Source organism: Anser brachyrhynchus (assembly GCF_964034855.1).
Source record: "Anser brachyrhynchus genome assembly, chromosome: 3".
Lineage (NCBI taxonomy): Eukaryota > Metazoa > Chordata > Aves > Anseriformes > Anatidae > Anser > Anser brachyrhynchus.
In genome coordinates, this window is record NC_137696.1 from 15581098 (window position 1) to 15602491 (window position 21394).

Genomic DNA, 21394 nt, shown 5'->3' on the forward strand with positions numbered 1-21394 from the left:
CCTAAGTTTCTAGACAATGGCATGTATTATTGGGGACAGGGGAAGTAAGAGGATTGATAGTGAGGCAAGGACCGCAGTAGGTGTGCTTGGGGCTTTGCTAGTGTATCATTGTTTTATGTGGTTAGAGGAGTTGGGGGGAAGGGTAATTGTTGAGTGGTATGCGAGGCGTAGGTAGAAGAAGAGGCTGAGCAGTGATAGCATGGCAATTGCCATGGCTGCTGGTGTTATTTCCTGTTTAGTTAGTTCTTGGATGATAAGTCACTTTGGTATAAAGCCTGTTAATGGGGGGAGGCCTGCTAGGGATAAAAGTACTAGTATTAGGGTGGCGTTTAGCACTGGGGTTTTTGTTCATGAGGTTGTGATCATGGATAGGTTAAGGGCTTTGATTTTGTTAAGGGCTAGGAATACGGCTGATGTTATGATTGTGTATAGGTAGAAGGTAAGTAAGGCCAATTTGGGGCTGTAAACTAGGATGATGGCGATTCAGCCTAAGTGGGAGATGGACGAGAAGGCTAGGATTTTGCGTGTTTGTGTTTGGTTCAGTCCTATTCAGCCTCCTAGTGCTGTTGAGGCTAGGGCCATGGCGGTGAGTAGAGCTGGGTCGAGGGATTTGGATGTTAGTAGGAGCAGGGTTAGTGGGGGGAATTTTATGAGGGTCGAGAGTAGCAGGGCTGTTATTAGTGGCGATCCTTGTAGTACTTCTGGGAATCAGAAGTGAAATGGCACTAGGCCCAGTTTAATAGCGATTGCTGCTGTCAGTAGTAGACAGGAGGTTGGGTGGTTTATTTGTGTGATGTCTCATTGGCCGGTGACTCAGGCATTGGTTATGCTAGAGAATAGGACCAGGGCGGAAGCAGCTGCTTGGGTTAGGAAGTATTTCGTTGCGGCTTCTACTGCTCGTGGGTGGTGGGATTTGGCAATTAGGGGAATGATGGCTAGTGCGTTGATCTCCAGTCCTGTCCAGGCCAGAACTCAGTGGTTGCTGGAAATTGTGATTGTGGTGCCCAAGATGAGGCTGAAGGTTATGATTGGGGTCGCGTAAGGGTTCATTAGTAGAGGAGGGGGTTAAACCATCATTTTCGGGGTATGGGCCCGATAGCTTGATTAGCTGACTCTACTAGAAAATAATATAAGGGAAGTATGGAGAATTTTGATTTCTCTTGTGTGGGTTCAATTCCTACTTTTCTAAGGTCAACAGGAAATGAGAGGGCTGTTATACTTCTATGTTCACTTTATCATAGTGACCCTTTGTAGTTCAGGCACATTTCCTTATGTAAGGAGGTAGGCCTGCATAGCAGATAGGTATGCTGATGTGTCAGAGGCACAGAGCTAGTGTGAGGGGTAGGAAGTTTTTTCATAGTAGGTGCATTAGTTGGTCATATCGGAATCGTGGGTATGAAGCTCGGACCCATAAGAAACCAGAAGATAGTAGGAGGACTTTTGTGGCTAGGATGACGGGGAATAGTTCTGTGGGTGGCCCTAGGGCGCTTGGGTTTAGGAATATGATGGCTGTAAGTGTATTTATTAGCATAATGTTCGCATATTCAGCTAGGAAGAATAAGGCGAAGGGTCCTGCGGCATATTCAACGTTAAACCCTGAGACTAGCTCAGATTCACCCTCTGTGAGGTCAAAAGGAGCTCGGTTTGTCTCTGCTAGGGTGGATACGTATCATATTATTGCTAGGGGTCATGAGGAGAAAATGAAGTATAGAGGCTCCTGTACGATGGCAAAGGAGCTGAGTGTGTAGCTTCCGCTTAGTATGATTATTGATAGCAGGATTATGGCCAGTGTCACTTCGTATGAAATGGTCTGTGCTACTGCCCGTAGGGCTCCGATTAGTGCGTATTTTGAGTTCGAGGCTCAGCCTGATCATAGGACTGAGTAGACGGCTAGGCTTGACATGGCTATTAGGAAGAGAACTCCGAGGTTTAGATCTGCTAGGGGAAATGGGAGTGGTAGTGGTGCTCAAGTGGTGAGGGCTAGGACAAGGGCTAGTATTGGTATCAGAATGAATAGAAGTGGGGAAGAGGTAGAGGGTCGGATGGGCTCTTTGGTAAATAGTTTCAGTCCGTCCGCAAATGGTTGAAGTAGGCCAAAAGGCCCGACAACGTTAGGGCCTTTGCGGGATTGTATGTAGCTTAGGATTTTCCGTTCTGCTAGGGTTAGGAAGGCTACGGCAATCAGGATTGGGATGATGTATAGGAGGGATATAATGAGGCAGCTTAGTGTTGTTATTTGAATCATGGGTGAAGCTAGGGAGAGGATTTGAACCTCTGGGGAAAGGGCTTAAGCCTTCTGCACTTGCCGGGCTCTGCCACTCTAGCTGGTCCTTTTCTAGGATTGAAAGTGGTGGGGGAAGGCCCTCTTCACGGTTTAGTTGGTTTCACTGCTTAGAGGGGGGGGGCGTGCTTGTGGTATTGGCCCCACTTTCCCGGTCCTTTCGTACTGGGGAGAGTGTGTCATAGATAGAAACCGACCTGGATTGCTCCGGTCTGAACTCAGATCACGTAGGACTGTTAATCGTTGAACAAACGAACCCTTAATAGCGGCTGCACCATTAGGATGTCCTGATCCAACATCGAGGTCGTAAACCCCCCTGTCGATATGGGCTCTTGAGGGGGATTGCGCTGTTATCCCTGGGGTAGCTTGGTCCATTAATCAATTATATTGGGTCTGGTCACTGTTAGCACTTTGAGGGGTAGCTCTAGGTAAAGAGGTATGGTCTTGTTTTTGGAGGATTTGTTCTCCTCCAAGGTCGCCCCAACCGAAAAATATCGACCAGGCTCTGCGATGGTAGTGGCCCCAGTGGGGTTGATTGAGGATTCGCGGTGGTCGTTGATTTTTAAGTTCCACAGGGTCTTCTCGTCTTATGTTCACATCCCCGCTTTTGCCCTGGGGATGCACTGCAGTGAGTCCAGAGAGTGCACTGGCACCACTGGGGATGAACTGCAGTGAGTCCAGAGATTGCACTGGCACCACTGGGGATGCAGTGCAGTGAGTCCAGAGACTTCACTGGCACCACTGGGAATGCAGTGCAGTGAGTGCAGAGAGTGCACTGGCACCACTGGGGATGCAGTGCAGTGAGTCCAGAGAGTGCACTGGCACCACTGGGGATGCACTGCAGTGAGTCCAGAGAGTGCACTGGCACCACTGGGGATGCAGTGCAGTGAGTCCAGAGAGTGCACTGGCACCACTGGGGATGCACTGCAGTGAGTCCAGAGAGTGCACTGGCACCACTGGGGATGAACTGCAGTGAGTCCAGTGACTGCACTGGCACCACTGGGGATGCACTGCAGTGAGTCCAGAGACTTCACTGGCACCACTGGGAATGCAGTGCAGTGAGTCCAGAGAGTGCACTGGCACCACCGGGGATGCACTGCAGTGAGTCCAGAGAGTGCACTGGCACCACTGGGGATGCAGTACAGTGAGTCCAGAGATTGTACCATCACCACTGGGGATGCAGTGCAGTGAGTCCAGAGAGTGCACTGGCACCACTGGGGATGCACTGCAGTGAGTCCAGAGAGTGCACTGGCACCACTGGGGATGCACTTCAGTGAGTCCAGAGAGTGCACTGACACCACTGGGGATGCAGTGCAGTGAGTCCAGAGAGTGCACTGGCACCACTGGGGATGCAGTTCAGTGAGTCCAGAGAGTGCACTGGCACCACTGGGGATGCAGTCCAGTGAGTCCAGTGAGTGCACTGGCACCACTGGGGATGCTGTGCAGTGAGTGCAGAGAGTGCACTGGCACCACCGGGGATTCACTGTAGTGAGTCCAGAGAGTGCACTGGCACCACCTGTGATGCAGTGCAGTGAGTCCAGTGAGTGCACTGGCACCACTGGGGATGCAGTGCTGTGACTCCGGAGAGCGCACTGGCACCACTGGGGATGCAGTGCAGTCAGTCCAGTGAGTGCACTGACACCACTGGGGATGCACTTCAGTGACTCGAGAGAGTGCACTGGCACCACTGGCGATGCACTGCAGTGAGTCCAGAGACTGCACTGGCACCACTGGGGATGCACTGCAGTGAGTCCAGAGAGTGCACTGGCACCACTGGGGATGCAGTGCAGTGAGTCCAGAGACTGCACTGGCACCACTGGGGATGCACTGCAGTGAGTCCAGAGACTGCACTGGCACCACTGGGGATGCAGTGCAGTGAGTCCAGAGAGTGCACTGGCACCACTGGGGATGCACTGCAGTGAGTCCAGAGAGTGCACTGGCACCACTGGTGATGCAGTCCAGTGAGTCCAGTGAATGCACTGGCACCACTGGGGATGCTGTGCAGTGAGTGCAGAGAGTGCACTGGCACCACCTGTAATGCAGTACAGTGTGTCCAGTGAGTGCACTGGCACCACTGGGGATGCAGTGCTGTGACTCCGGAGAGCGCACTGGCACCACTGGGGATGCAGTGCAGTGAGTGCAGAGAGTGCAATGGCACCAATGGGGATGCACTTCAGTGAGTCCAGAGAGTGCACTGGCACCACTGGGGATGCAGTGCAGTGAGTCCAGAGAGTGCACTGGCACCACTGGGGATGCCCTGCAGTGAGTCCAGAGAGTGCACTGGCACCACTGGGGATGCAGTGCAGTGAGTCCAGAGAGTGCACTGGCACCACTGGGGATGCACTGCAGTGAGTCCAGCGTGTGCACTGGCACCACTGTGGATGCAGTACAGTGAGTCCAGAGAGAGCACTGGCACCACTGGGGATGCACTACAGTGAGTCCACAGAGTGCACTGGCACCACTGGGGATGCAGTGCAGTGAGTCCAGAGAGTGCACTGGCACCACTGGGGATGCAGTGCTGTGACTCCAGAGAGCGCACTGGCACCACTGGGGATGCAGTGCAGTGAGTGCAGAGAGTGCACTGGCACCACTGGGGATGGGTTTCAAGCCAACTGCATTAACCGCTCATGCTTCTTTCTTATGAGACGTTAGTAAACCAATTACATAGCCTTGTCAAGACTAAATCACAGGTAAAAATCCTGTACATCTCATGTGGCCAACCACTCCCAACTAGGATTCCAAGAACCAGGAAGTTCGGTGAAAATAGGGCTAGTGCTATTAGAGGGGTGATTATTAGGGTAAGCCCTAAGCTGTCTTTCATGGAGAAGTGTGGGTGGAATGGGATTTTGTCGCAGTCTGATACGATTCCTAGTGGGTTATTTGAGCCTGATTCGTGTAGGAAGGTTAGGTGGACTAGGGTGATTCCTGCAATTAGGAAGGGCAGTAGGAAGTGGATGGCGAAGAATCGGGTTAAGGTTGGATTGTCTACTGAGAATCCTCCTCAGGCTCATTCTACTAGAGTTTGCCCAATGTACGGGATGGCTGAGAATAGGTTGGTGATTACGGTGGCCCCTCAGAATGACATTTGTCCTCATGGTAGGACATACCCTACTAAGGCAGTTGCTATTAGGGTGAGTAGGAGGATTAATCCTGTGTTTCAGGTTTCTTTGTATAGGTAGGAGCCGTAGTAGAGGCCTCGTCCGATGTGTAAGTAGATGCAGATAAAGAAGAGCGAAGCACCATTGGCGTGGAGGTTGCGGATGAGCCATCCGTACTGGACGTCTCGGCATGTGTGAGCTACTGAGGAGAAGGCGAGTGAAGTGTCTGCGGTGTAGTGTATGGCTAGTAGCAGGCCTGTTAGGATTTGTGTGGCTAAGCAGATGGCTAGAAGGGAGCCGAAGTTTCATCAGGCAGAGATGTTGGAGGGGGCAGGTAGGTCGATTAGGGAGTTGTTGATTATTTTTAGTAGGGGATGGGATTTGCGGATGTTAGGGGCCATTAGTGAGTCTGTGTGTTATTAGGATTATTACCAGGATGGAGAGGGCGAAGGATCCTAGGTAGGCCTTAATTAGCCCTGTGTGTATTGAGGTTGCGGCTTTGCTTGCGGCTACTTGTAGTTCAGCAAGGCCCTCTGGCCCTATTTTTTTGAGTCAGGAGAGGTCGATCAAGTGTAGGGCAATGTTTTGTCCCTTTTCTAGTAGGTTTTTGGAGAAGAATCGGTGTACTAGGGGGTTGAAGTACCCTAATGCAGAGGAGAAGTTTATGAGGGGGGTTGGTTTGGGGTGAGTGAGGGTGTGTGTTATGTTCGATAGTTCTAGGGCTAGGATGATTCCTAGGATTGTTATGAGGATGGCAGCAGTTTTGGTGATAAGGGGTATGGTTATTGGGGGGGTTTTGGTTGGTGTGATGAAAGAGGTAATGATTATTCCTGCTGTAATGCTGCCTAGGGCGAGTCGGGTTAGGGGGGCGGTGATTAGTGGGTTGTTTTCGTTTATTGATACTATTGGGGGGATTCGGGTTTGTCCAGCTTGGACTAGGATGGTTATGCGGATGCTGTAGGTTGCGGTGAATGCTGTGGCTATAAGGGTTAGGAGTAGGGCTCAAGTATTTAGGTATGATGTGTTTAAGCTTTCGATGATGAGGTCTTTTGAGTAGAATCCGGCTAGGAATGGGGTTCCTATCAGCGCCAGGTTTCCGATGGTTAGGCAGGAAGTAGTGACTGGGAGTATTTTCTGTAGGCCTCCTATCTTTCGGATATCTTGTTCTCCGTTTAGGTTGTGGATGATAGACCCTGAGCATAGGAATAGTATGGCTTTAAAGAAGGCATGGGTTGAGATGTGTAGGAAGGCTAGTTGTGGGAGGTTTAGTCCGATAGTGACTATTATTAGTCCTAGTTGGCTGGATGTTGAGAAAGCAATGATTTTTTTGATGTCATTTTGGGTTAGGGTGCATGTGGCAGCGAATAGGGTTGATAGAGCACCTAGGCATAGGCAGGCAGTTAGGGCTGTCTGGTTGGTGGCTAGCAGGGGGTGCATGCGGATGAGCAGGAAGATTCCGGCTACTACTATGGTACTGGAGTGCAGTAGGGCTGATACTGGGGTGGGGCCTTCTATTGCTGCGGGCAGTCATGGGTGGAGTCCAAATTGGGCGGATTTTCCTGCGGCTGCGAGGATTAATCCTATGAGGGGGAGGATTGGGGTTTGGTGGGGGTGTACGGCTTGTTGGATCTCTCAGGTGTTGAATGTTGAAGCTAGTCATGCTATGCTCAGGATCAGTCCGATGTCTCCGATTCGGTTGTAGATTACGGCTCGTAGGGCGGCGGTGTTGGCATCTGCTCGGCCTTGTCATCAGCCGATGAGAAGGAAGGACATGATTCGTACTCCTTCCCAGCCTACGAATAGGAGGAATATGTTGTTTGCGGTTGTTAGGAGGAGTATGGCGACTAGGAATGTCAGTAGGTAGGTGAAAAATTTTGTTACGTATGGCTCTGAGGCCATGTATCATATGGCGAATTGTAGGATTGATCATGTTACAAATAGGGCGATTGGAAGAAATGTTATTGAGTATTGGTCTATTTTTAGGCTCAGGGGGATTTTAAAGTTTATAATGAATTTTCACTCCCAGTGGCAGGTGACAGATTCTACTCCCGAGTAGATGAATGCGGTTGTAGGGGCTAGGCTAATTAGGAATGCGGTTTTAACAGCGCGGGTGGTGGCTTGTGGGGTGTTTTTAAAGTTTTTAAATAGAAATGGCAGGATGATTGGGGTTAGGAGGATTGTCAGCGTGAGTAGTGTGAGGGAGTTGATTAGTAGTGTGGGGTTCACTACTTTTACTTGGATTTGCACCAAGATGGGTGGTTCCTAAGACCAGTGGATTGCTGTTATCCTTTAAAAGTAAGGGGGCTGAGGTTTTAGGCTCAGATGTAAGAGTTAGCAGCTCTTGTTGGTTAAACCCTCCCCTCGGCAGGTAAGAAGGTTTGAACTTCTATTCTTAGAATCACAGTCTAATGTTTGGTTTAAACTATACTTGCATGAGGGGATTCCGGAGATCAGTTCGGGTTTGAGGATTAGGAGGAATATTGGGATAATGTGGAGTGTTATGAGCGGGTGTTCTCGCGTGGTTGAGTTTTGCATAGATGTGATGTGGGAGGGGATTGAGCCTCGTTGGGTCATTAGTAGTATGAATAAGGTGTAGGAGGCGGTTAGTAGGGTTGCGATTCCTGTTAGGATGATCGTGAAGGCAGATCAGTTGAATAAGGTGATTATAATGGTTAGCTCTGCTATGAGGTTTGTTGTTGGGGGTAAGGCTATGTTTGTTAGATTGGCCAGCAATCATCAGGTAGCTATGAGTGGTAGGAGAGGTTGTAGGCCTCGTGTGAGTAGTAGAATTCGGCTGTGCGTACGTTCATAGTTTGTGTTGGCTAGGCAGAATAGTATGGAGGAAGTTAGTCCATGGGAAATTATTAGGATCATTGCCCCTGAGAATGATCAGTGGGTTTGGATTATTCCTGCGGCGATAACTAGGCCTATGTGGCTAACGGATGAATAAGCGATTAGTGATTTTAGGTCTGTCTGTCGTAGGCAGATTGAGCTAGTCATTAGGGCGCCTCATAGGGCCAGGGTTAGGAAGGGGTAGTGCAGGAGGTTGGACAGTGGGCCCATAAATAGAGTGACTCGTATAATTCCGTATCCTCCTAGCTTTAGTAGTAGGGCGGCGAGGAGTATTGAGCCTGCGATGGGTGCTTCTACGTGGGCTTTTGGCAGTCAGAGGTGTAGGCCGTATAGTGGGGCTTTTACTATGAATGCTATGAGCAGTGCTAGACCTGATAGTATTCCTGTCCATGAGGTGGATAGGGTTGGGTGGGTTAGTTGTAGGGTTGGCAGGTGCAGGGTGCCAATTTTCACGTATAGGTGTATGATTGTGATTAGCAGGGGTAGAGAGCTTACTGGCGTGTAGAATAGCAGGTAGATGCCAGCGCTTAGGCGTTCTGGTTGGTTCCCCCATCGGGTGATTAAGATTAGGGTGGGAATGAGGGTTGCTTCAAATGAGATGTAAAATAGTGCTAGTTCTGTGGTGGAAAAGGCTAGTAGGATGAATGGCTGGACTGCGACTAAGGTTGAGATAAAGATTCGTTTGCGTTGTAGGGGTTCTTGTTGCAGGTGGTTTTGGCTTGCTATGATTATGAGTGGGAGTAGTCAGCAGGATAGTACTAGGAGGGGGGATGAGATTTGGTCAATTCCTGTTCAGTTGGATAAAAATTTGTAGGGGTAGTAGGTTGGGATTAATCACTGTAGGCTTAGGGCAGCGATTAGGAGGCTGTATAAGGTGGTGTTAGTCCATAGAAATTTTGGTGGAGACAGCAGGGCTGTTGGAAGAAGTATGATTGTGGGTAGGATGATTTTTAGCATTGCAGGAGGTTTAGGTTGTGTAGATGGTCGGAGCCATGTGTGCGGGTGGAGGCTACTAGGATGGCCAGGCCTGTGCCCGCCTCACAAGCTGAGAAGGTTAGCATGAGAATTGGTACCATGGTGAATGAGGAGACTTGGTTTTCGATGGATCATATTGATAGGCCTACGAATATCGATAATATTATGCTTTCAAGGCATAGTAGGGCGGATACTAGGTGGGTTCGGTGGAAGGCTAGCCCTAGTCCGCTGAAAATGAAGGCTGAGTAGAAGCTTAAATGTAGGGGCGACATAAGAAAGTTACAGGGTTGGCTGTAATCTGCTGGGTCGAAACCAGCTATCTTTTTGGTTAGACTAACTTTCTGTTATTCTGCTCATTCTAGGCCCCCTTGAATTCACTCGTAGGCCAGTCCGAGTGTTAGGAGAAGGAGGATCACTACAGTTCAGGTGAGGGTCATTAGGGGGGATTGGAGTTGGACGGCTCATGGCAGGGGGAGTAGGAGGGCGATTTCTAGGTCGAATAGGACGAACAGGATGGCTACTGAGGAAGAATCGGACTGAGAATGGTAATCGAGCAGATCCAAGTGGGTCGAATCCACATTCGTACGGTGAGAGTTTCTCTGAGTCGGGGTTTATTTGGGCGAGTCAGAAGTTTAATGCGGTTAGGGCGGCGCTTAGGATTGATGATAGGGCGAATATGAACATGAGTGCGTTCATTGCTCTCCTCTGGGTTTATACCAGATTCTAGAGATTGGAAGTCAATTGTAATTAATATACTAGAAGAGCAAGATCCTCATCAGTAGATGGTTATGTAGAGGAATAGTCAGATGACGTCTACGAAGTGTCAGTATCAGGCTGCTGCCTCGAATCCGAAGTGGTGGTCTGATGTAAAGTGGAACTTGATCAGTCGGAAGAGGCAGACGGTCAGGAAGGAGGATCCGATGATTACGTGGAGTCCGTGGAATCCAGTGGCAACGAAGAAGGTAGATCCGTAGACGCTATCGGCGATTGAGAATGGGGCTTCGTGGTATTCTATTGCTTGTAGGGCTGTGAAGTAGAATCCCAAGAGGATCGTTAGGGTTAGGGCGTGGATGGCATGTTTTCGGTTTCCTTCTGTGATGCTGTGATGGGCTCACGTTACGGTAACGCCTGAGGCTAGTAGGATGGCTGTGTTTAGTAGGGGGACTTCTATCGGGTTGAGTGGTTTAATTCCTGTTGGGGGTCATTGGCCTCCTAGTTCTGGGGTTGGGGCCAGGCTCGAGTGGAAGAACGCTCAGAAGAACCCTAAGAAGAAGAATGCTTCGGATGTGATGAAAAGGATTATGCCGTATCGTAGGCCTTTTTGGACTGTGGGAGTGTGATGGCCTTGGAAGGTGCTTTCTCGTACAATGTCTCGTCATCATTGGAGTATTACTAGGAGTATTGAGATGAGGCCTAGGGTTAGTAGTATGGATGAGTTGTAGTGGAATCACATGATTAATCCTGAGGTTGTGAGTAGGGCGGCGGCTGCCCCGAAGATTGGTCAAGGGCTTGGGTCAACTATGTGGTATGAGTGTGCTTGGTGTGCCATTAGATGTTTTCTTGTAAGTATAGGCTTAGAAGGAGCACGAAGACGTAGGCCTGGATTATGGCTACTGCTACTTCTAGGATGGTTAGGAGTAGTAGGATGATTATTGTTAGGATGGATACTGCAGGAAGGGTGGGTATTAATGCAATGGAGGCTGTAGAGATGAGTTGGATGAGTAAGTGTCCTGCTGTAAGGTTGGCTGTAAGGCGGACTCCGAGGGCTAGGGGGCGGATTAGTAGGCTGGTTGTTTCGATCAGGATTAGTGCGGGGATTAGGGGTGTAGGGGTACCTTCGGGTAATAGGTGGGCTAAAGAGGCTGATGGTTGGTTTCGTAGGCCTGTTAGTAGTGTGGCGAGCCATAGTGGGAAGGCTAGGGCTATGTTCATAGATAGTTGGGTGGTTGGGGTGAATGTATATGGAAGGAGGCCTAGAAGGTTGATTGTAAGAAGTATGATTATTAGGGATGTAAATATTATGGCTCATTTGTGGCCATTTTTGTTGAGTGGGACTATTAGTTGTTTTGTGATTAGGTGAAGGAGTCATGTTTGGATAGTAGAAAGGCGGTTGTTGATTCATCGGTTGTTTGGGGACGGGAATAGTAGGGCTGGGAAGAGTAGGGATAGTAGGATTAAGGGGATGCCGAATAGATTGGGGCTGGAAAATTGGTCAAAGAAGCTTAGGTTCATGGTCAGGATCATGGTGTGGGTTTGGTAGTGAGGGAGGTCTTATTTGATGGGGGGTTGGTTGTGGTGAAGGCTAGTAGTTTTGGTTGGATGAGGAGTGCTAGGGTTAATCAGGTTATAATTATGATTGAAAATCATGGTGCGGGGTTAAGCTGTGGCATATCATTAAGGAGGGGGAAGTCCCTCTTTTCTAGCTTAAAAGGCTAGTGCTGTTGCATAGCTTCTTAATGATTAGGATGATGATAGAAGGGACGATCAGGCCTCGAAATGTGGGAGTGGGGTTGATTCTACTACAATGGGTATGTAGCTGTGATTAGCCCCGCAAATTTCTGAGCATTGTCCGTAAAAAATCCCAGGCCGGGTGGTAATGAATGAAGTTTGGTTTAGTCGGCCTGGGATTGCGTCTGTTTTAACTCCGAGCGTTGGGACTGCTCAGGAGTGGAGTACGTCTCCTGCAGTAATGATCACGCGGATGGGGGATTCTATTGGGATAACTACGCGGTGGTCAACTTCTAGCAGTCGGAAGTGGCCGTTGGGTAAGTCTGGGGTGGGCACTATGTAGGAGTCGAATGATAGGTCTTTGAAGTCTGTGTATTCATAGCTTCAGTATCATTGGTGGCCGATGGCTTTTAGGGTGAGGTCTGGTTCGTCGATTTCGTCCATTATGTAGAGGATTTGTAGGGATGGGAGGGCGAGGAGTACCAGGACGATAGCAGGTAGGATTGTCCAGATCAGCTCTACTTCTTGGGCGTCTACAGCATTGGACGAGAGTTTTTCTGTTAGTATGTGGGCTAAAAGGTAGAGAACTAGGCTGCAGATAGCTAGGGCAACGATTAGGGCGTGGTCGTGGAATTCAACGAGTTCTTCTATGATGGGTGATGAGGCGTCTTGGAATCCTAGTTGGGAGTGGTTGGCCACATGAGATGTACAGGATTTTTACCTGTGATTTAGTCTTGACAAGGCTATGTAATTGGTTTACTAACGTCTCATAAGAAAGAAGCATGAGCGGTTAACCTCCTGGGAGACCCAGAAATCTTCACCCCAGCAAACCCACTAGTAACCCCACCACACATCAAGCCAGAATGATACTTCCTATTCGCCTACGCCATCCTACGTTCAATCCCAAATAAACTAGGAGGCGTATTAGCACTGGCCGCCTCCGTACTGATCCTATTCCTAATCCCATTCCTGCACAAATCAAAACAACGAGCAATAACATTCCGACCACTCTCCCAGCTCCTATTCTGAGTACTAGTCGCCGACCTCCTCGTCCTAACATGAGTAGGAAGCCAACCCGTCGAACACCCATTCATCATCATCGGCCAACTCGCTTCAATCGCCTACTTCACTATCCTCCTATTTCTCCTCCCCGCCGCAAGCGCCCTAGAAAACAAAATACTCAACTGCTAAATACTCTAATAGTTTATAAAAACATTGGTCTTGTAAACCAAAGATTGAAGACTTACCACTTCTTAGAGTACCCCAAACTCAGAAAAAAAGGACTCAAACCTTTATCTCCAGCTCCCAAAGCTGGCATTTTCAATAAACTATTCTCTGACCCTAACCCCTAAACCGCCCGAATAGCACCCCGCGACAACCCCCGCACAAGCTCCAATACAACAAACAAAGTCAACAACAGCCCCCAACCCGCCACTAAAAACATCCCTGCCCCATGTGAATAAAACATGGAAACTCCACTAAAATCCGACCGAACAACAAACACCCCAACATTATTCACAGTAGAAACCCCGAACTTCCAAGCCCCCATAAACCCCCCAAACACCAACCCCCCAAAAACAATTGCCACAAACGCTACTGCACATCCAATCACCCGTCAATCCCCCCAAGCCCCAGGGAAAGGCTCCGCTGCTAAAGCTACTGAATAAACAAACACCACCAGCATACCCCCCAAATACACCATAAACAGCACTAAAGCCACGAACGAAACCCCAAGGCCCAGCAACCACCCGCACCCCGCCACAGACGCTAACACCAAACCAACAACCCCATAATACGGCGAAGGATTCGACGCCACACCCAAAACACCCACCGCAAAGCAAATCCCTAAAAAAAACATAAACATAAGTCATTATTCCTGCCCGGACACTACCCGAGGCCTGCGGCTCGAAAAGCCGCCATTGTTCTCAACTACAGGAACTAACCGCAAGCCCCCAATAATTCTACCCCATCTATGCCATTATGCTTAACCCCCCCCCCCTCCCCCCCCGAGGCGGGGGTATTTGGTTATGCATATTCGTGCATAAATTTATATACCCCATATACATACATACTATAGTACCAGTAATATACATTATATACGGACTATCTTATAAGCAGGTGCTAAACCCATACATGTACACGGCCATTAAACCCTTAAACACACTCCTACCAAACCACCCGGCATGAATGTTCTAGGACCATACCCCACAACACCCAATACAACTCCACTCAAGCGCATAACAAGACCCCATTTTAATGAATGCTCACAGGACATGCTCCAACAACAACTCTCCACCACATATCTCATGCAGTTCGTATCAGACGGATTTATTAATCGTACTCCTCACGTGAAATCAGCAACCCGTTGCACATAATGTCCGGTATGACTAGCTTCAGGCCCATACGTTCCCCCTAAACCCCTCGCCCTCCTCACATTTTTGCGCCTCTGGTTCCTCGGTCAGGGCCATCCATTGGGTTCACTCACCCCTCCTTGCCCTTCAAAGTGGCATCTGTGAGTACTTTCACCTTCTCAATGCGTAATCGCGGCATGTTCCAGCTTTTTGGCGCCTCTGGTTCCTCTTATTTTTTCCGGGGTTACCTCACAGGTGGCTATTCCCAGTGATCTCGGGGGTCCCACAATCTAAGCCTGGACACACCTGCCTCACGGCCTATCCTATATTTCAAGGGTCCCTCGATGAGACGGTTGGCGTATATGGGGAATCATCCTGACACTGATGCACTTTGACCACATTCAGTTAATGTTACCTCCACCCTCCGGGTTAAATGGGGCTATTGGATGAATGCTCGTTGGACATAGCACAAAACAACAAATCATTAAGCGCAACCCCTGCGCTTCACAAACTAAACCAGTAAACTTTCGCTAACCACCATGTAGCATAAACCTTCATCGCCCAATCCCAGCAAACTACCTCTAAAACTCCATTAATCATCCCTTCCATGACATCATCGGAACGATGTACATATACACACAAACACATACAAAATAACTTAAACTTATTAGAGAAACTCCAGTACTAAAAATAGTAAACACAAGCAATAATTTCATATACTTCACTCTCACTCACCACTCAACTATCAGCTAACCACACCCCCGTCCACATAGCTTAACACAAAGCATGGCACTGAAGTTGCCAAGATGGCATAAAACATGCCTGCGGACAAAAGACTTAGTCCTAACCTTACGGTTGGTTTTTGCTAAATATATACATGCAAGTATCCGCGCCCCAGTGTAAACGCCCTCGACCACCTACCCCCATACAGGCCTTGAGGAGCGGGTATCAGGCACACCCAAGTAGTAGCCCAAGACGCCTCGCTAAGCCACGCCCCCACGGGTATTCAGCAGTAATTAACATTAAGCAATGAGTGCAAACTTGACTTAGTTATAGCAACAGCCTAACTTCAAGGGTTGGTAAATCTTGTGCCAGCCACCGCGGTCATACAAGAAACCCAAATCAACCGTCCTATTGACACGGCGTAAAGAGTGGTAAAATGCCTATCCTAGCTAACTAAGATCAAAATGCAACTGAGCTGTCATAAGCCCAAGATGCACCTAAACACACCATTAAGATGATCTTAGGAACTAACGACTGATTTAAACCCACGAAAGCCAGGGCCCAAACTGGGATTAGATACCCCACTATGCCTGGCCCTAAATCTTGATACTTACTTTACCGAAGTATCCGCCAGAGAACTACGAGCACAAACGCTTAAAACTCTAAGGACTTGGCGGTGCCCCAAACCCACCTAGAGGAGCCTGTTCTACAATCGATAATCCCCGATTAACCCAACCACCCCTTGCCAACACAGCCTACATACCGCCGTCGCCAGCCCACCTCGAATGAGAGCACAACAGTGGACACAATAGCACCCCGCTAATAAGACAGGTCAAGGTATAGCCTATGGAGTGGAAGAAATGGGCTACATTCCCTATTCATAGGGCACACGGAAAGAAGCGTGAAACCACTTCTGGAAGGCGGATTTAGCAGTAAAGTGGGACAATAGAGCCTACTTTAAGCCGGCCCTGGGGCACGTACATACCGCCCGTCACCCTCCTCAAAAGCCACATCCCACATAACTAATACCATAAATACGCTGAAGATGAGGTAAGTCGTAACAAGGTAAGTGTACCGGAAGGTGTACTTAGAATATCAAGACGTAGCTATAACACCAAAGCACTCAGCTTACACCTGAAAGATATCTACTAGACCGGATCGTCTTGAAGCCCCCCCTCTAGCTCAACCACACAAATAGTACACCAAAACTAAAGAATTTACTAAACTAATTAAACTAAAGCATTTTACAGTCTTAGTATAGGCGATAGAAAAGACACTTAGACGCGATAGAGACCCCAGTACCGTAAGGGAAAGATGAAATAGCAGTGAAACAATCAAAGCGACAGACAGCAAAGATCAACCCTTGTACCTTTTGCATCATGGTTTAGCGAGAACAACCAAGCAAAGTGAACTAAAGTTTGCCCCCCCGAAACCCAAGCGAGCTACTTTCAAGCAGTTAAAGAGAGCGAACCCGTCTCTGTTGCAAAAGAGTGGGATGACTTGTCAGTAGAGGTGAAAAGCCAACCGAGCTGGGTGATAGCTGGTTACCTGTGAAACGAATCTAAGTTCCCCCTTAATCCTCCCTACCGGACATCCTGAACCCTAATGAGATGATTAAGAGCTATTTAATGGAGGGACAGCTCCATTAAAAAAGGACACAACCTCGACTAGCGGATAATTCTTACTACTGATCCTACCGTGGGCCCTAAAGCAGCCATCAAAAAAGAGTGCGTCAAAGCTCCACCACCTAAAAATACCAAAATAAGATGATTCCCTTATCACAAACAGGTCAACCTATGAATATAGGAGAATTAATGCTAAAATAAGTAACTCAGGGCCACACCCCTCTAACGGCGCAAGCTTACATAGAAACATTATTAACAGACCTAGACAGATACAAAAACCCCTACAAGACCACGTATTAACTAACCCTGTTAACCCGACTCAGGAGCGCCTATAAGAGCGATTAAAATCTGTGAAAGGAACTCGGCAAATTAATAAGGCCCGACTGTTTACCAAAAACATAGCCTTCAGCAAATTAAACAAGTATTGAAGGTGATGCCTGCCCGGTGACTTAGGTTTAACGGCCGCGGTATCCTAACCGTGCAAAGGTAGCGCAATCAATTGTCCCATAAATCGAGACTTGTATGAATGGCTAAACGAGGTCTTAACTGTCTCTCACAGATAATCAGTGAAATTGATCTCCCCGTGCAAAAGCGGGGATGTGAACATAAGACGAGAAGACCCTGTGGAACTTAAAAATCAACGACCACCGCGAATCCTCAATCAACCCCACTGGGGCCACTACCATCGCAGAGCCTGGTCGATATTTTTCGGTTGGGGCGACCTTGGAGGAGAACAAATCCTCCAAAAACAAGACCATACCTCTTTACCTAGAGCTACCCCTCAAAGTGCTAACAGTGACCAGACCCAATATAATTGATTAATGGACCAAGCTACCCCAGGGATAACAGCGCAATCCCCCTCAAGAGCCCATATCGACAGGGGGGTTTACGACCTCGATGTTGGATCAGGACATCCTAATGGTGCAGCCGCTATTAAGGGTTCGTTTGTTCAACGATTAACAGTCCTACGTGATCTGAGTTCAGACCGGAGCAATCCAGGTCGGTTTCTATCTATGACACACTCTCCCCAGTACGAAAGGACCGGGAAAGTGGGGCCAATACCACAAGCACGCCCCCCCCCTCTAAGCAGTGAAACCAACTAAACCGTGAAGAGGGCCTTCCCCCACCACTTTCAATCCTAGAAAAGGACCAGCTAGAGTGGCAGAGCCCGGCAAGTGCAGAAGGCTTAAGCCCTTTCCCCAGAGGTTCAAATCCTCTCCCTAGCTTCACCCATGATTCAAATAACAACACTAAGCTGCCTCATTATATCCCTCCTATACATCATCCCAATCCTGATTGCCGTAGCCTTCCTAACCCTAGCAGAACGGAAAATCCTAAGCTACATACAATCCCGCAAAGGCCCTAACGTTGTCGGGCCTTTTGGCCTACTTCAACCATTTGCGGACGGACTGAAACTATTTACCAAAGAGCCCATCCGACCCTCTACCTCTTCCCCACTTCTATTCATTCTGATACCAATACTAGCCCTTGTCCTAGCCCTCACCACTTGAGCACCACTACCACTCCCATTTCCCCTAGCAGATCTAAACCTCGGAGTTCTCTTCCTAATAGCCATGTCAAGCCTAGCCGTCTACTCAGTCCTATGATCAGGCTGAGCCTCGAACTCAAAATACGCACTAATCGGAGCCCTACGGGCAGTAGCACAGACCATTTCATACGAAGTGACACTGGCCATAATCCTGCTATCAATAATCATACTAAGCGGAAGCTACACACTCAGCTCCTTTGCCGTCGCACAGGAGCCTCTATACTTCATTTTCTCCTCATGACCCCTAGCAATAATATGATACGTATCCACCCTAGCAGAGACAAACCGAGCTCCTTTTGACCTCACAGAGGGTGAATCTGAGCTAGTCTCAGGGTTTAACGTTGAATACGCCGCAGGACCCTTCGCCTTATTCTTCCTAGCTGAATATGCGAACATTATGCTAATAAATACACTTACAGCCATCATATTCCTAAACCCAAGCGCCCTAGGGCCACCCACAGAACTATTCCCCGTCATCCTAGCCACAAAAGTCCTCCTACTATCTTCTGGTTTCTTATGGGTCCGAGCTTCATACCCACGATTCCGATATGACCAACTAATGCACCTACTATGAAAAAACTTCCTACCCCTCACACTAGCTCTGTGCCTCTGACACATCAGCATACCTATCTGCTATGCAGGCCTACCTCCTTACATAAGGAAATGTGCCTGAACTACAAAGGGTCACTATGATAAAGTGAACATAGAGGTATAACAGCCCTCTCATTTCCTGTTGACCTTAGAAAAGTAGGAATTGAACCCACACAAGAGAAATCAAAATTCTCCATACTTCCCTTATATTATTTTCTAGTAGAGTCAGCTAATCAAGCTATCGGGCCCATACCCCGAAAATGATGGTTTAACCCCCTCCTCTACTAATGAACCCTTACGCGACCCCAATCATAACCTTCAGCCTCATCTTGGGCACCACAATCACAATTTCCAGCAACCACTGAGTTCTGGCCTGGACAGGACTGGAGATCAACGCACTAGCCATCATTCCCCTAATTGCCAAATCCCACCACCCACGAGCAGTAGAAGCCGCAACGAAATACTTCCTAACCCAAGCAGCTGCTTCCGCCCTGGTCCTATTCTCTAGCATAACCAATGCCTGAGTCACCGGCCAATGAGACATCACACAAATAAACCACCCAACCTCCTGTCTACTACTGACAGCAGCAATCGCTATTAAACTGGGCCTAGTGCCATTTCACTTCTGATTCCCAGAAGTACTACAAGGATCGCCACTAATAACAGCCCTGCTACTCTCGACCCTCATAAAATTCCCCCCACTAACCCTGCTCCTACTAACATCCAAATCCCTCGACCCAGCTCTACTCACCGCCATGGCCCTAGCCTCAACAGCACTAGGAGGCTGAATAGGACTGAACCAAACACAAACACGCAAAATCCTAGCCTTCTCGTCCATCTCCCACTTAGGCTGAATCGCCATCATCCTAGTTTACAGCCCCAAATTGGCCTTACTTACCTTCTACCTATACACAATCATAACATCAGCCGTATTCCTAGCCCTTAACAAAATCAAAGCCCTTAACCTATCCATGATCACAACCTCATGAACAAAAACCCCAGTGCTAAACGCCACCCTAATACTAGTACTTTTATCCCTAGCAGGCCTCCCCCCATTAACAGGCTTTATACCAAAGTGACTTATCATCCAAGAACTAACTAAACAGGAAATAACACCAGCAGCCATGGCAATTGCCATGCTATCACTGCTCAGCCTCTTCTTCTACCTACGCCTCGCATACCACTCAACAATTACCCTTCCCCCCAACTCCTCTAACCACATAAAACAATGATACACTAGCAAAGCCCCAAGCACACCTACTGCGGTCCTTGCCTCACTATCAATCCTCTTACTTCCCCTGTCCCCAATAATACATGCCATTGTCTAGAAACTTAGGATAACACCCCAAACCGAAGGCCTTCAAAGCCTTAAATAAGAGTTAAACCCTCTTAGTTTCTGCACATTAAGACTTACAGAATATTAACCTGTATCTTCTGAATGCAAGTCAGACGCTTTAATTAAGCTAAAGCCTCCCTAGACAGATGGGCTTCGATCCCACAAAACTCTAGTTAACAGCTAAATGCCTAAACCAATTGGCTTCTGCCTACAAAGACCCTGACGCACCCTAGTGCGCATCGATGAGCTTGCAACTCAACATGAATTTCACTACAGAGCCGATAAGAAGAGGAATTAAACCTCTGTAAAAAGGACTACAGCCTAACGCTTCAACACTCAGCCATCTTACCCGTCACCTTCATCAACCGATGACTATTTTCCACTAACCATAAGGATATTGGCACCCTGTACCTCATCTTCGGGGCATGAGCAGGAATAGTCGGCACCGCACTCAGCCTATTAATCCGCGCAGAACTAGGACAACCAGGAACTCTCCTAGGCGACGACCAAATTTACAATGTAATCGTTACCGCTCACGCCTTTGTAATAAGCTTCTTTATAGTCATACCCATCATGATCGGAGGATTCGGCAACTGATTAGTCCCCCTCATAATCGGTGCCCCCGACATAGCATTCCCGCGAATAAACAACATAAGCTTTTGACTCCTCCCCCCATCATTCCTCCTCCTACTAGCCTCATCCACTGTAGAAGCTGGCGCCGGCACAGGCTGAACTGTCTACCCTCCCCTAGCAGGTGACCTTGCCCACGCCGGAGCTTCAGTAGACCTGGCTATCTTCTCACTCCACTTAGCCGGTATCTCCTCCATCCTTGGGGCCATCAACTTTATCACCACAGCCATCAACATAAAACCCCCCGCACTCTCACAATACCAAACCCCACTATTTGTCTGATCCGTACTAATTACCGCCATCCTACTCCTTCTATCACTCCCCGTACTCGCCGCCGGTATTACAATATTACTAACTGATCGAAACCTAAACACCACATTCTTCGACCCCGCTGGAGGAGGAGACCCAATCCTGTACCAACACCTATTCTGATTCTTCGGACACCCAGAAGTCTATATTCTGATCCTACCAGGGTTCGGAATCATCTCACACGTAGTCACGTACTACTCAGGCAAAAAGGAGCCCTTCGGCTACATGGGAATAGTCTGAGCCATACTATCCATCGGCTTCCTAGGATTCATCGTCTGAGCTCACCACATGTTTACAGTAGGAATAGACGTTGATACCCGAGCCTACTTTACATCAGCCACTATAATCATTGCCATCCCTACCGGAATCAAAGTATTTAGCTGACTAGCCACCCTGCACGGAGGAACAATCAAATGAGACCCCCCCCAATACTATGAGCTCTAGGATTTATCTTCCTATTTACCATCGGAGGATTAACAGGAATCGTTCTTGCAAACTCTTCCCTAGACATCGCCCTGCACGACACGTACTGCGTAGTTGCCCACTTCCACTACGTCCTATCCATAGGCGCCGTCTTTGCCATTCTAGCAGGATTTACTCACTGATTCCCACTACTCACTGGGTT

At 48.4% G+C, this 21394-nt stretch overlaps 2 long non-coding RNA genes across 2 annotated transcripts in view; one reads left to right on the forward strand and one right to left on the reverse strand.

The window, feature by feature from the left end:
* The window catches only part of LOC308193028, a 133823-nt gene extending 112915 nt beyond the window's left edge, over positions 1–20908 (reverse strand). The window contains exon 1 of the long non-coding RNA XR_013949324.1: positions 12451–20908. This is a non-coding gene — a long non-coding RNA (uncharacterized lncRNA). The remainder of the gene's footprint in view (positions 1–12450) is intronic.
* LOC308193025 overlaps positions 1–21394 on the forward strand; it is a 471820-nt gene that overhangs the window by 175604 nt on the left and 274822 nt on the right. The gene's annotated exons all lie outside the window — the stretch shown is intronic.